The 9,286-nt window shown below is 38.6% G+C and overlaps 1 long non-coding RNA gene across 1 annotated transcript; it reads right to left on the bottom strand.

The window, feature by feature from the left end:
• Positions 7,720–8,475, bottom strand: LOC107619402. The gene is made up of 2 exons (XR_002363100.1): positions 8,272–8,475; positions 7,720–8,200 (listed from the first exon to the last, which is right to left on the bottom strand). It is a non-coding gene; the product is annotated as an uncharacterized LOC107619402 (long non-coding RNA).

Genomic DNA, 9,286 nt, shown 5'->3' with positions numbered 1-9,286 from the left:
TGTGGCCAGCCCCTATGGTCTAAGAACAATGCGTTCAAAGATGGTCCTAAGATCCTAAGATGATCAAAAGATACCTCATACAACAGTAAAAGGTCCTATTTATAATAAACTAGCTACTAGGGTTTACATGAGTAAGTAATTGATGCATAAATCCACTTCCGGGGCCCACTTGGTGTGTGTTTGGGCTGAGCCTGAGTGTTTCACGTGCAGAGGCCATTTGTGGAGTTGAACGCCAGTTTCTGTGCCAGTTTGGGCGTTCAACTCTGGTTTTGGATCCTTTTCTGGCGCTGGACTCCAGATTTGGGTAGAGTGTCAAAAAGCGTATAAATTATCCGCTCATCAGGTGGCAATACTTTTTGTTTTCTAAATGAATGCTTGAACAGTGCATATTTTTTATAGTGAAGTTTATGAATGTTAAAATTGTTGGCTCTTGAGAGAATAATGAAAAAAGAGAAATGTTATTGATAATCTGAAAAATCATAAAATTGATTCTTGAAGCAAGAAAAAGCAGTGAACAACACAAAGCTTGCGAGAAAAAAAGGGCGAAAAATAAAGAAAAAGAAAGAAAAAGAAAAAGCAAGCAGAGAAAGCCAATAGCTCTTTAAACCAAAAGGCAAGAGCAAAAAGCCAGTAACCCTTTAAACTAAAAGGCAAGGGTAAAATAGATCCAAGGCTTTGAGCATCAATGGATAAGAGGTCCCAAAAGGAATAAAATCCTGGCCTAAGCGGCTAAATCAAGCTATCCCTAACCATGTGCTTGTGTCATGAAGGTCCAAGTGAAAATCTTGGGACTGAGTGGTTAAAGTCGTGATCCAAAGCAAAAGAATGTGCTTAAGAACTCTGGGCACCTCTAACTAGGGACTCTAGCAAAGCTGAGTCACAATCTGAAAATGTTCACCTAGTTATGTGTCCGTGGCATTTATGTATCCGGTGGTAATACTGGAAAACAAAATGCTTAGGGTCACGACCAAGACTCATAAAGTAACTGTGTTCAAGAATCAACATACTAAACTAGGAAAATCAATAACACTATCTGAATTCCGATTTCCTATGGATGCCAATCATTCTGAACTTCAAAGGATAAAGTGAGATGCCAAAACTGTTCAGAAGCAAAAAGCTACTAGTCCCGCTCATCTAATTGGAACTAAGCTTCATTGATATTTTGAAATTTATTGTATTTTCTCTTCTTTTTATCTTATTTTATTTCTAGTTGCTTGGGGACAAGCAACAATTTAAGTTTGGTGTTGTGATGAGCGGATAATTTATACGCTTTTTGGCATTGTTTTTAGGTAGTTTTTAGCATGTTTTAGTTACTTTTTATTATATTTTTATTAGTTTTTATGAAAAAATCACATTTCCGAACTTTACTATGAGTTTGTGTGTTCTTCTGTAATTTCAGGTATTTTCTGGCTGAAATTGAGGGACCTGAGCAAAAGTCTGATTCAGAGGCTGAGAAAGGACTGCAGATGCTGTTGGATTCTGACCCTCCTGCACTCAAAGTGGATTTTCTGGAGCTATAGATGCCCAATTAGCGCGCTCTTAATTGCGTTGGAAAGTAGATATCTTGGGCTTTCCAGCAATGTGTAATAGTCTATACTTTGCTCGAGATTTGATGGCCTAAATTGGCATTTAAACACCAGCCAGAGACCCTTTTCTGGCGTAAAACGCCGAAACTGGCACCAGAACTGGAGTTAAACGCCCAAACTGGCGTTTAACTCTAGAAAAGGCCTATGCACGTGTAAAGCTCAATGCTCATCCCAAACACACACCAAGTGGGCCCCGGAAGTGGATTTCTGCACTATCTGCACTTAGTTACTTATTTTCTGTAATACTTAGTAACTAGTTTAGTATAAATACTAGTCTTTCCTATTGTATTCATACCTTTAGAATCTTTTGCCATTTTTCATATTTGGAGGCTGGCCACACGGCCATGCCAAGATATTTTTCTCTTATGTATTTTCTACGATGGAGTTTCTACACCTCATAGATTAAGGTGCAGAGCTCTGCTGTTCTTCATGAATTAATGCAAGTACTATTGTTTCTCTTTCAATTCACGCTTACTTCTTCTCCAAGATATACTCTCGTACTTAACTCAGTTAAGTCAGAATGAAGGGGTGACCCGTGACAATCACCCACTATTTTCGTTACTCGCTTAGCCAAGATCCGCGTGCCTGACAACCACAAGTGGTCTACATGATGTTCAACGTAGTCATTGGACGACAGCCGGAGTATAGTCTCTTGGGTCTCTGATCCACAGATTTGACTTGCCTCTCCTGACAACAGAGCATTTGAATCTGTGAGATTAGAACCTTCGTGGTAGAGGCTAGAACCAATTGGCAGCATTCCTGAGATCCGGAATGTCTAAACCTTGTCTGTGGTATTCCGAGTAGGATCTGGGATGGGATGACTGTGACGAGCTTCAAAATCACGAATATTGGGCGCAGTGACAGTGTGCAAAAGGATAGAGAGATCCTATTCCGACACAAGTGAGAACTGATAGATGATTAGCCGTGCGGTAGCTGTGCATGGTATTTTTCATCCGAGATGAGAGATCCGACAGTTGATTAGCCGTACAGAAACCGTACCTGGACCATTTTCACTGAGAGGACGGATGATAACCATTGACAACGGTGATCCACCAACATATAGCTTGCCATGGAAGGGAGAACGCATGACTAGATGAAGACGATAGGAAAGCAGAGGTTCAGAAGCAACAAAGCATCTCCAAACGGTTATCTAAAATTCCCACCAATGAATTACATAAGTATCTTTATTTTAATTTACGTTTTATTTATCTTTCAATTATCAAAACTCATAACCAATTGAATCTGCTTGACTAAGATTTACAAGATGACCATAGCTTGCTTCAAGCTGGCAATCTCCGTGGGATCGACCCTTACTCGCATAAGGTTTTATTACTTGGACGACCCAGTGCACTTGCTGGTTAGTTGTACCGGAGTTGTGAAAAGTGTGATCACAATTCCGTGCACCAATGTCCAACCATGTTTGATTATAGATGGTATAAAGATGTTTTTATGTCAAAAGTTATGATAAGAGATGATGCACATGCACCTTTATGGAAAGAAAGATTCGTATCAGCTCTGCAAAATTATTCTCTGAAAAAGTATTACAAAAATTACAAACACAGTTTGGAACCCATATTCCCTATAACTTATTAACTTTTGGACAATTGCATAACATAATAGTGCAAACACGCATAGTAGTATGCACAGATACCAAGATACAAAAAAAAAAAAATAAAACAAGAAACTATCACGGGGAAAGGAGAACTTGGAACGTTTTGTTATCAATACGGAATAACTCCAGAGAAGGTACCCTGTAACACCCTACCACACAAAGTCTTATGCTTAAGTCATAAAACTGAGGTGTTGAGGTATTACGACCTCATAAAAAAATATAATATAGTTGAAAAAATTTTATATCTAGGAGCCTTTGAAGGAAAGTTTAAAACAAAATTCGTAATACTCACGTAAACGAAAACTTGCATATGAAGAAACGTAAGATATTTGTGTATGAATAATAAAAAGGGAGTGTCAAAGGTATAATTAACAAAGCTTCCAACTCGGTTCGCAAAGATAAACCGGCCAGAACATTCAAGTATATGTATATATATAAGAGGATCCCAAAATGACCCAAAGCAGAAAACGACAACCTGTTTCTCCCAGTCAACCATTAAGAGGGACAAACATAAAATACAAGGTGGAGAATCTATATACATTCATAAATATAAACAAAGAACGGCCCTTAATCCCAAAAGTTCTTTGCTTCGTCAGTGTCTCCAAAATACAGAGTGGTGCTTGTCAACCTGCATCTGAAAAATAACAATATTGTATGGGATGAGAATCGGAGGCTCTCAGTATGGTTAAGGTGCCCACATATATAATAAGCAAGGTCCCGGGAAAGCCAAAGGCAATCCTAGAACGCCGACAATCAGATTATAAATCTTAAGGAACTAAAGCTAAAACCATAAATGAGGGTAGGTCTCTAAGGTTCTAAACTTGATCAACATCTTATCAAAATCCTCAATCTCTTCGCCTTTCCTCCGTTCTTCCAACTCCGATAGAATTGCATAGACAGACAAAATAGACAAGTCAAACATATACAGAAAGCATATATAACAAGTAGGCAATTAGTAATTAACGTGAATAAACAATTAAGGAAGCCAAGACAATGCATGCTCAAACAAAATATACAAATGCACATGATGCATACCTTTCCTAGCGCAGGCCATGAGCTCATGCGTCGGTTGTCTACCCGCAACCCAACGTTACTCGGAGTGAACCCCAAATATGGCCCCTTTACTGTGTCAATTAGACACCTTGGCATCACGGTTACCCGTGTCAGTTAGGCCTCATCATAATAATATTTTAATGTGTATCACAGTAAGAAACAGTGCTATCAGTTAGGCGAACATTCCCGCATTAGTAATCTCAGGCTATCCGTTAGGCGGGCACTTTCGCATTAGCAGTTTGACACAAGGCCCATTCAACATACACTTTTCATAATTTACTTATTCGTTTCAATTATCTCTTTCATACATGGTTTCTCATTTACTTTCTCTTTATCATGCCTCCGCATCACCAACACTATAAAACATACCTCCGTATCACCGCCTAACTATATATACCTCCGCACCACCGTCTAATTAAACGTACCTCCGCATCACCCATTAACCTTAAACCTTCTTGGGGACAACTTACACATTTTCATTTAACTATGTCCCTGAATTTTTATAGAAATTCGGACATAATCTCCTCTAAAATAGCACTAAAACCACTCTTACGGGTTCCCTCAGCTTTAACAATGTTCAAACTTTCCTTAACAATTTACCAGGTAAACATTCTTAATTGGTCATTATACTTTCTTTAATCCCTTTAGTTATTGTAAAATCACGGGTTTAGAAATTAAAACTTGGTTCTGGAGCATTCCAACCATAATTGAAACTTCTACAAATCTTTTAAAATTCTGCTATCATTGCAGAAAAACAGCAGTGAGCAGTAAATTTGTTAAATTCACTAAAAATCCAGTTCTCAGCCATGGCCTTTCAAAATTCATGTACTTAAACAAGACTCTTCCAGACTTCTAGAAAACTAAATTTCAGATTATTACCATGTCACATGAAAAAGTTATGAGCTTAGGAACATAGCCCTGTCTTTTAGAATTCTGTTTTCAAAATCTAACGAGCTATCCTTACTCTTTGCAACATAACTAATTGGTTAAAAAGAGTTTTGACACAAAATTTAAATTAAGATTTTAGACACTTAAATCTTGAGATTGACATTAGTTTCATCCCAAATACTCATTAGAATTATAAATTAAGTGGATTGGAAGTTCGTGCTTCTGCAGTAGGGAAACAGAATTTCCTGCAGAAAGCATCAATCTTTAAAAATTCGTTTCTTCCAAACCACTCATCAATAAATTCTGAATTTTTTATGAGACGCTCATAACAAATTAAAGTTTAATATAAAAATAGTTTCATTCAAAAATATGGCCTGGTCTGCTCCCAGAAACTAGTCTATTCCACTGTCAATTATGCAGAAAATTAGGGGTGTTCATGAATCGTATCCGATCCGCATATCCGCGGTGTTTATCCGAATCCGATCCGAAAATTATGGATATGGATCCGATCTGCAATGCTTTCGGATTGGATCGGGTCAGCTCCGTACACTAATCGGATCGGATTGCGGATTTTGTGTTGGTATCCGCATATCCGCGTATCCGCAAAAATAAAGAAATAAATAAGTAAATATTCTTTTTATGTTATAAGCTTTAAAAAATATTTTTTGTGTTTTGCGGATATATCCGATATCTGATCCGATCCGATCTGCAAATATGCAGATCGAATCGGATTTGGCCATATCCGATCCGCGTTCATCCCTACAGAAAATTCTGCCTTGGACCTTTTCAACAACTTTATGTAACACCCTAACTACCAAAGTTCACGCTTCAGGCTGCGCTACTCTGATAGCTCGGACATTACGACGACACTTATACTATTTAATATTATAATATGAGCCTGTTTAAAACTTTAAACTGTGAAACCGCTCCCAAAATACTTTCATCCGATAACATACATCCATAGATACCATACAACTTACAAAACTCATAAAGAGTATATCCATATATATACATATATAATATTACAATCATTATCCAATGCAATTCCTATCCCTCTTACAGAAGTATAAAGACAAAGGCGAGGGAACAAAAATATACTAAAGTAATAGAGAGCATCTCAACAACAACTAAATAAACTCTTCGTGACTTTTGCACTATATCCTGAAAGGGGAAAAATGTAGGGGGGTGAGAACATCATCCTCGAAAGGGTTCTCAGTAGAGGGTTTTTTGGGAATTACTGTAATAGGAACGTGAAGATAAACCGTACCAGTGATTAATAACCGTCTTATACCTCTTTTCAAAAACTACAGTTTACAATAGAAGTAAAGTTGGAAATCTTTTTCTGAAAGAAGAACCGTTCAATTCTCAAAAACATCAAAAGCTTTTCAAAAAGGTTTATCTATGCTGAACCAAAATAGCCTTTCATATCTTATTCCAAACCAGAAACACAAAACCGAAATCAACCATCGGTTCATCTCATTCCAACCACAGCCCTAGGCCCAAACAATCCAACGATCAACCAATCACCACAGTCCAACAGAGTCCCAGTAGCAAACACAAATAGGAAGATGCAAGCACAAACAAACAGTTATTGCAAGTAGAACAATTACCAAATTCATTTAAAATCATTAAAACATTGGCTTTCCGTTTTGAGTAATAAAATAGGATCTAAGCCAAACCGAGTCACGTAATCATTCACTTCTTTCAAATTCGTTTCCTCTACTTAGGCAAAAACCAACTTCAAGCCCCATGATAAATTCTAGAACGTTTCAACTGTTCAAAATTGTTTTAGTCTTGCAATAATTTAGAATTCAAAGAGTACTTAAAACCTTTCTCAAAACATTTCAAAATGAAACAAGTCAAGAGGCATTCAAGTTCTTTCAAAGTCATTGAAACTCCTCTAATTGAAACCCTCAAGTCAAATTCAAAGGCATTGCCCTTGTCACATTTAAAACAGCTTAAAAACATAAGTTTCATCTAAGTAACTTTCTCCTGAAAGAGATACAATGCATTTCTTAAGAAGCAAGACTAAATCACAATTTCCTCTTTAACAATTCATTTCAAAAGCATGAATCATCCTTTTCTTGATAAATCAAATAAAATAGTAGAAGTCTCTAACCCGTCATTTCTCCATACAACATTCAATAAAGACTCGGATTTTATAGAAATTTCGGCAGCACCTCCCCTAAAACTTGGACTTTTGCCATCCGGTTCGGGTCTCAACTAAACCGTTTTTCATTCCTTTTCAACAGCTCAAAACCAGAAATCAATTCAAAAGCAAGCTAAAACCAACAATCACCTCAGTGGCATATCTCAAGGAAACCATTTCAAAATCAACTCAATATCAACCGATTTAACTCATTTCCAAAGTTTAAAAGAATCGGTTCAGTAATAAATCATTTATCAAAGACCAAATTAATTAAAGCAACCCAGGCTGAATTTCAAGAGTATTCTATCTTTCACATCATCAAAATAATTGACTCAATCCAAACCAATCCTCAAAGGATTAAACTCATATTTCAAATCTTTAAAGAATCAACTTGAAAAGTATTCTGTTTCACAAAACCACACAACAATCTGTTCATCAAAACCAAATAATAATCCATTCAAACATATAATTACATTCATCTAGGATAATCAACATCACATAAGGCTTATACAATCACCAAATACATTATCTCACATCAGTATCCATATGTAATAATTTCGACATATAAAATATAGTTTTTGAAAAGCACCCATACCTCAAAACGCAATTCCATAACCCAAATGACTTATCAAGTCCTTTCCGTCTCAAACCGAACTGACGGCAACCAAAACCTCAGCTCCAAGCCACTTTTGCAACAGTCTCAACAACTCTAATCGCAACATACAACAACCGAACTCAATCTCATAGCAATTAATGCCACAACCTCAGCGTATGATAACAGAACGGTAACTAAAGGGCTTTCAAATCGAAAACGCTTACCGAAACGTAGAAAGAGCGGCTGAACCGAAACAGCGACGGTCTCTGAACCGGTTCGGCGGCAGCCCGGCAGCCACCTCAAGCGGCAGCGATGACCTGAACCATATGCAGTGGCAATGAGGTTCCCAGAAACTCAACGGAAAGGAGAACCAACGTAAAACCCTTACCGATAGAATTTTTTGGCGACGGCAAAAGCAGCCAAAAGCTCTGGCGGTGCTCCCGGAAGTCACAGAACCACTTCCGGCGGTCAGAATCACAGAGACGCAGCTCCCTTTTTCCGGCAGCGACACCTGCGGCGGTCGAAACCCCTTTCTGACGGCGGCAGCTCCGACGGAGGCGGCGCCGGTGACGCAAGCACGACTGGGCACGGTGGTTGAACCCCAAAAGCGCCGGCGCAACTCAACCGGGACAAGTTCCTCCAGCCCGTGTAGCGGCGGTCTTCCCTGGACGACAGTGGCGGCGCGACAGACCGGAGCAACGCGGCGACAGCGAGCTTCGATCGCGGCAAGGGGCGGCGTCGTTCCTCCTCGCACGGTTCTAGCAGCAGCTCATTGCTGGACCGAACGGTGGCGGCACAGGGACCGCGGCGGCAGCGCGGCCTCCTCTCCCTCCTCCTCTCTTTGAATGCGTCGCTATCTCTCTCCTCGGTCAGGCAACGGCGCGATAGCGGCGGTGAGGCCGGCACGTCGGCGCGAGTCGTCCTCTCCTCCTTCCTTCTTCCGCGGCAGCTCAGTTTCCCCCTGTCTCTTTGCTTCAAATTCTTTGTTCATGGAGGAAGGGGGAATCGTGTGGTTTGCTGCTGCTGGGTCATGGGGGGAAAACGGGTATTGGCTAGGGTTTTAGGGTTTCATTCTTTTTGAGTAAAAATTAGGGTTAGGGGCAAATTGGTAATTTCAAATAAAAATTGGAAATAATATAGTAATTGAAATCCAAATTAGATCCAACACTAATTGTATATAGAAAATACTATTTGATCATCCATTTTTACAAATTACTTTTAATAAAATGCCCAAATCAAATAATTAGAAATAATATACTTAATTTCTTCATTTTCCAAAACAGCAGTATTAATATTTAAAATATTACTTATCTAATCCAAATCATACAAAATCCTTATTATTTCATAACTATCAACTTTATAATTCAAATATAGAAAATAATCCAATAATTATAAAATTGGAT

This window comes from Arachis ipaensis, chromosome B01 (assembly GCF_000816755.2).
Source record: "Arachis ipaensis cultivar K30076 chromosome B01, Araip1.1, whole genome shotgun sequence".
Classification (NCBI taxonomy): domain Eukaryota; kingdom Viridiplantae; phylum Streptophyta; class Magnoliopsida; order Fabales; family Fabaceae; genus Arachis; species Arachis ipaensis.
This window is presented reverse-complemented; position numbering and strand designations above follow the sequence as displayed.